The sequence below is a fragment of the Vicia villosa genome, linkage group LG4 (genome assembly GCF_029867415.1).
Source record: "Vicia villosa cultivar HV-30 ecotype Madison, WI linkage group LG4, Vvil1.0, whole genome shotgun sequence".
In the NCBI taxonomy this organism is placed as follows: domain Eukaryota; kingdom Viridiplantae; phylum Streptophyta; class Magnoliopsida; order Fabales; family Fabaceae; genus Vicia; species Vicia villosa.
Window position 1 is genome coordinate 86,010,193 of NC_081183.1, and position 7,693 is coordinate 86,017,885.

A 7,693-nucleotide genomic window follows, 5' to 3' on the forward strand; every position below is an offset into this window, starting at 1 on the left:
TTCCAACATGAAAGTTGTAGATCTTGCAAAATAAAACAACATCTTACAATGCATCTTTTGCCATGAAATCAATCATTTAAGAGATTTGGGATTTGGAAGTTATAGGCCTTAAAAACTTAGAAATTTTTCTAAGTGTTTTTGACCTAGTTTTCTTCCAACTTTGGGCTCATTTTTCACAATTTTCCCAAATGATTCTGAATAAACCCCAAACTAATGAATTGAAGTATATGTTTAGGGATTTCCAAATTGTGCTCAACCTCCTCCAAATTCATTTTGAGCTAGGAGTTATGTAACACCCCATATTTTCTAATTTTAATTTAATCGGAAATTAAATTATTATTTAGAATTATTTGGTATTTTGTTGAATTATTGGAGAATTATGGATTAAGGGCCATTGGGCCGGATGGTGAGATTAGTAGTATGGGGGTGCTAAGTGAGTAAGCCCATTACTAATTATTTTATGTTTTCATAAAATAAAGGAAACAAGGAAAAAGAGTCAGAACGTGAAAAATGAGAAGTGGAAGAGAAGAGCTGAGGAACGTGAAGAAGAACAAAGAGGAAGAAGACCAATCAAGAATCTTTGGCTAAGGTAGGGGGGGACTCTTCCAATTATCATCTCTTATCGTGTTATGAATAATAGGGCATGATTAGGGATATTGTTTGGGTCAATTTGATCATATTTCAGAGTTAGGTTTTGGGATAATTTTAATAGAAGTTGAATAATTGATGAATACCTCTGTGAATTCTAAATAGAGTTGTATGTTAATTGATGTTTGTGTTGTGGGTATTGGATCAATTGTTGTGTTGTTGCGTTCTTTCATGAACACTGAATCTGAGTTATGGGTTTCCAATAATTGGATAGAAAGTTAGGTTTTAATGTGTAAAACTGACATAGGATAATAGATTGATGAAATTGGATGAATACCATACGTTAATGTGTGAAAAGATGGTGTTTTAGACTTAAAATCGTAGCCTGTTATGAGTGAAAACGAGTGGAAAACGGAATGGTGCGAAATTGCATATTTTTGGAGGAATACTGGTGAAATGCGTATGAGAATTGGTGATACGCGTATGGGATGAGGCCATACGCGTATGGGTGTGTTCATACTCGTATGGAAATTCTCAGTGTAAAATTATTTCTGTTGATTCGCGTATGGGATGGCTGATACGCTGTGTGTAAAAATTCTATTTTGTGATTTTCTTTGAAAGTTCAATGATGCGTAACTTTTGATCCGTAACTCCGTTTTTAGTGCCGTTTCGAGTATGATGAACCTTATGAGATAACCTATGAGTTTAAATGATAAAATGAGGTGTAGCTTTCAATTAATTTTGAATTATGAATTTATTGCTTGATGAATGATGTATTGTACATATATATGATGAGATATGACAATACATGCTATGTTTTAAACATGATTCGTATGATGATCTTGTTTGATTGTGTAATGGAAGTCATGAGATATTTCATGTGATAATATGAGTATGATGTGTATACTTTGTTCGTTTGATGGATGATATATTGTTGACATATGTGATGAGATGTGACAATATAAGACGTGTTTGAAAACATGATTATGTGATGATTGTGGAGAATTGTACAATGATGATTGACTTGTTTTGGAAGATGTGAATACATGTATATTCTTACTTTCGATGATGATGATTAGTATAATACATGTATGTTCTGTAATGATGGTGATGATGATTGATTTGTGATGAATGATGTTAATGTGTATATGAACATGCTTAATAATGATGATGATGATGATGATGAAATGAGTATAGATGATGCTACTCATAGAATGGTGATGATGAAAGTATGTTATATATATGTTTGCATGCATTCATAAACATTGATGAGGGCTGAATCCTAGATGATGAGAGGATTCAGTGAAGGGCAGAATTCCCATTGTGTGGAATTTGTGCTGGCAGGGCCGTATCTGGATGATGATAGATCGGTCGGTGGATGATTTCCACTGGCGATGTTTGGTACCACATGCATAGAGTCAGTTGCATTCATATGCATGAATTTGATAACATGACTGGATGTACTTCATTGTTATGATTGGTATTGTGTGTTTTGTGTAATGATGGATTATCTGAATATAGATGGATTGGGTGAATAATATAACTATTGATGTGTTGTTATTTATAATGCAATAATATTTGTTAATTGCGAATGAGACTCACCCTTACACTATATTTTTCAGATTGAGGATAGCGGATCTGACTTGGTGTGGATTAGCTCATGAGACGATATGTTGTTTAGCGTCAGGTCATGCTCTAATAGGTGTAACATTGGGGGAAACGTTGTTTTTGAGTTTATGATAATAACTCATTTTTGTTTAATTTATTTGAGGATTAATACATCGATGATGTGATGTAATTAGATGATGTTATTCCGCTGTGTCAACATGATATATATGAGTTATAATGAAATGTTCCTTAGTGAATGCATGACATTGACGGATGATGTTTATTTATATTTAATTGTGACGCCCTTGTGCATGTTACTCTGATTTTAAATTGTTTAATTGCCGCGGGGTTTAGAGGGGTGTTACAAGTTATGCTTGTTCAAAGTTGGCCTCATGGAGTAAAATTATAGGTCATGTACAATTTGAAACTTTGCAATTTTGTGCAAATGGCTTCACTAAATGATGTTACACGACCCATAATACATTTGCAAGCATACCATACATCCATTTTCATCATTGCATAAGGATTGAAGAATATTCCCAAAAACAAAGGCATGTGATTATGTAATGATTACATTTGGGAATTTATGGCAAATGGATGAATCACCAATTGGAATCTTCTCCCAACCAATTAAAACTCTCCTCTGCATCAGAATTGTCCCCTAAGATCAGAAGAGATCAATGGATAGGGAGCTAGCTCGAAAATGCAATGATCACATTTGCAAGATTCCTTGAATTTCTTCATGGCCAAGAAACCAAAATGACTTCACTAAGCAAGCTCACTCCTCTGCAATTACACTGAACTCTTTGCCTATAAATACAAGTACTCTCCTTCATATTAGACACACCAAAGCAACTCCAATTCTTGCTTTCTCATTCTCTCCCTCATGCTTATGGTTTTCAAAAGTTCTTTGGCAAGAAGAATCGAATTCTTCAAACCAGAGCTCTTCTTTTGAAAGTAAGCATTCTAACATCTCAAGGAGGTTCATTAGAGGTGATCCAAGCACCTGGATCAGTTCTATAAGTGGAGGAACACCATAGTCACTCTCACTTTGGAGCTTAAGCAGTTGGAGGTCTATAGAAGAATTCAGAAGGTGTCTAACAAATCTAAGCACATCAACATGTTCCTAGAGGTGTAGTGAAGCTATTCAGATGCTTGCAGCACATCTGTAACCATTGAATCACCAACCTCCATGTTCACTTGAAGCTCAAATAGAAGGTGTCGAGTAGAGCAATTCTGAAGCATTCAAGTTACAATAAGCATTAAGTTAGCATCACTGAGTCCCCAGGAAGCTTTTAGGATCATTCAGCCATAGCTAGAAGTTCTCCAACATAGCCATCGACCTCCATTTTCAGATGTATTTTTTCAAACTCTAACACTCATATTTAAGTACTCTTCTTGATATATCTCAACACCATTTCATTCAGCATCATCAGAGGATTGAAAACCCTCCATCATCATTTATTTATCTTATAGTATAGCCATTTAATTTAATTTTTCAATTTTTAGGGTTTTCATGTCTTTTATATAATTCGTTAGTTATAGTTAATTATAGCTTATGTTAGTTACACATTTGAAACCGTGAGAGGATTTAGAACAAGTTTGATGTTTACATCTTTGCAAATGGTTGAGAATTGAGAGAGTTCAGAAATTCAAAAATGTTTGAGCTGGAGGTTGAAGACGAAGATGGTGATGGCGCCATTCTTTTAAATATCAGGGTTTTAGTTTAAAATATATTTAGTTGAATCTGTTTACTAAACGAATTCATCGTTTGCCCTAGTGGCCTCACATGCGCTCTTAGTACTCTCTTGCCCACAAGTCTAGGGTTCGAATCCCTCTCGCCCCAGACTTTTTGATTCTTTTATTTTTCAATGATTTACCACTTGTTTGAAAACATAACCAAATGGGTGTGTGTTATAATCACCAAGCGCGCGTTGGCCCAGTGGTGTTATTTTGAGCTGGTGACTTAGAGGGCGTGTGTTCAAACCTTGGAGGAGACAAACCCAATTTTTTTTACCACTATTTTCTTTTATTTTCTACACAAACTTCACATAATTATTTCACTTATCATATTAAGTACGAATCTCTGAACAGTCCAAGTTCATGTACCATTTGAGTACAGCACCAGTCAGGCTGTCTTGAAAAATAATGAATGAGCAATTGTTGATTATCAGTCTGAGTTGACATCCTTCGAGCGTACATCACGAGGTGACTTTGTGGGCATGAATTCCCTTTGTACTTCTCGAAATCTGATACTTTGAATTTGTGAGGGATCTTAACATTTGGAACCAGACAGAGGTCTGCAGCGTTTTTTCCAAATAGATCTTGTCCTCGGAGAGTCTTGAGTTCCTTGTGCATTTGCAGAAACTGTTCCTGGAACTCGTCCAATCTTTCATACACGCCAGCGTCCGTAGTGGGAGCGTGATGATACATTTGTCCGCCTGGCGGAGGAAAAGTATGCACAATCGGCTGTGGAGAAGTTATGACAGCAGCAAATCTTGGTATCTCAACATTCTGTTGTGTAAAACCCGTAGCTATTACTCTTGGAACTTCAATTTCTAGAGGTCTGTAACCCTCTGGTGGATGCATATCCGTTTTAACTCTTGGAACTTCAGAAGATGAGGGTATGTACCCTTCTGGAATGAAGTTATACGGCATGCCTGTCATACCCCAATTTTTGACCCGCTTTTTACGTGTCCATTCACATTTCATCTGATAAAATAAAAAATATGCATATGTTCATTTTGCGCATTTTGGTTCGATTTTATGTTTTTACTAACCTTTTATGATTTCATAATTTTAATTTTAATTCAATTTCTTAAATTGAATTTCTATTAAAATCTGAAATCAATTTTATTTTATTATTACTTTGTGTTGTTTTGTTTGTAGGTGCAATTAAATAATGGGAGAGTGCATTTGGTCCATTTGATTCAAATTACAAGGCCCATTTTATTATTCAAGCCATTTGAAAGTTTTGAGCCATTTATGAGCCATCAAGCCAAGCCTTAAGTCAAATGGGACCCGTACAAACAAGTCACGTTTTTCTCCAGCAGAGTCACATTCTTTTCACAGCAAAATGCTAGCATAGTGTTGATCCAAACCAATCTCCATCACCCATTCCACGCCAAAACGTTGCGTTTCTTTGTCACACATTCCACACCCTCATTTCTGAGATTCTTCACACGCTTGAAGTGGAAATTCACACGTATTTCATCTTCAAATTTCATCTATAAATAAGAGCTTGATCACACTAAAAAAAGGAGGAGAAAAATGCAGAGTTACTCTGCCAAATTGAAATTCAAACTCTCCTCCAAATTCATAAACTCAAAACCCTGCTCAAATTCTCCATAATCTTCATTCAGTTTCCAAAAACCTGCAATAAACAAATCCAAACTTATCACACTAATCCTTCAATCACCATAAAACTCTTTCAAAGACCTTTCACCCTGATTCAACACAAAACCTTCATACAACCGACTCATAGCTCAGCTTCATCATCATCAATCATCCACACCGAACTCAACCACAATAACTCTCTTCCTTCATCGCACAACCTTTAAACCAAACTTCATCACCGAAACCGATCCATCACCACCTGCAAAACGCCGCTCGAAACCGATCCACGCAAGCATCTCACAATCGTCAAGCTGCGACGTTAAACTCAGAAACCATACCGCTTCACGCATACATCATCATCGCATCACATCACCGTTGCTAGCGAACTCTGCTTCAAACCGATTCAGCATCTTCCATCGAATCCGCACAGCGACATCATCATCATCATCGATCAAACATCCTTCAGCATCGTAACATCAGTATCATCACCGATCCCATCCTTCAACAACCGAAGCAATAACAATTCAACATCTCTTTTCACTTGATTTCTGTTTTACTTATTGCTTCGCTTTGTTATAATTTGTGAATGTGTCTGAGTAGTTTATTTGGAGCAGGGCACTTTGGTTGAATGAGTTGAGTGAAATAGAACTAATGTCGAATTGTTTCAGTCCATGTGAATCGTTTTGAGAAAGACGATGAGAGACCAAAGCAAGCAGAAGTCTGAACCGAGTTGAAGAAGCAGAGAGAAAGAAGAGCGTGGGAGAGAAGAAGGAGTGGTTCGGTTCATCTAACGTTTCTAGGTTTTGTTTCCAAAAGATAACTTGTTCTATTTGCTGTGTGGGCTTGGAGCGTTAAAAGCCCAACCTGGTTTCCTATCTGCACTACCTCAAGCGCTACACCTCCCTTGCTGGCTATCTTCAAATGATCTTGGGCCTCATTCAAAAGCCCAGCGAATTTCCTCAAGTTACACCCCTTTCCTTTGTTTTCAATAATTTTGTTTTCATTATTAGTGTTATTTTTATTGATATAAGATGTATATATATTATAATTTTCAAAACAAAAAAAATATTAGTATTAGTTTTATTATTATGTTATATTTAAAATGCCAAAAAAATTGTTTTAAACTTTCTTTGGATTTAATACTTGATGATCCATTTTGGTGAGAGTTCTTGTGATGTTCTTTTCAATATATCTCTCTTCTCCTACTCCATTCTTATTTTTCTTTGAATCACAAATTTAGAGGTCTAATTCCTCTTTAAATTCAATGGACTTAGGGCGTTGATGGGATGAAAATCCTAATCCGCAATATTAAGTGATTGAACTTAAAGATGGAAGGAACTTTTAATGTGGTTCCATTTTTTATTTCTTTTTCTTTTGATCGATGAAAGTCTTTGATACTTTGAGAATTCTTATGAATTCTTGGTAAAGACGAGATCGTTACCTATTTTCTTTTCGTGCGGTATTGCTTTCGGAGAATGATCTACATATCATTTCTCTCGCATGCATTAGCACATAAAGTTTTGACCGGCCTCGTTGTAGGGTGATTTCTACATAAATCACTTGGCGATCTGCTTAACATAGCGCAATATTTCATGTCCCGAATAAAAAAGATCAAATATGGAAGAGAATTGTATGCGGTTGATTTAAGACTTATGGAAATTTATCGTGTAGTCGCTATGATTCTATCAAGCTTCTGATAAGTTTCCATTAAATTTAAATCCGAGAACATCCTTCACTCACCATCGATCTTTCTTACTAACTTTGATAACATACTTGACAAGTTTCAAGATGGTTATCTTTAACATCTAACCACTAACTTTAATTTCCGCCATTTATTATACCGCTCTTTATATTTCTCGCTTTATCGCTTTATTTTATCATTTCATCATATTTACATTCCGCCATTTTCTCTTTGTCCATTTGGACGTTTATAATTCCGCTATTTTCTCTTTGTCCACTTGGACATATGTTTATGCTTCCGCTATTTTCCTTTTGTCCACTTGGACCATACTTTACTTTTATGCTAAAACACTAATAAACAACCAAAATCTAAAAAATACATAAGGCTCTCTTTGGACTATTGGTTACTATCCCTAGCATTTTGGAGATTCGGACTTATGGACCTAGTGCCTCTGGACTCTTATTCTGTTATTACTCTGCT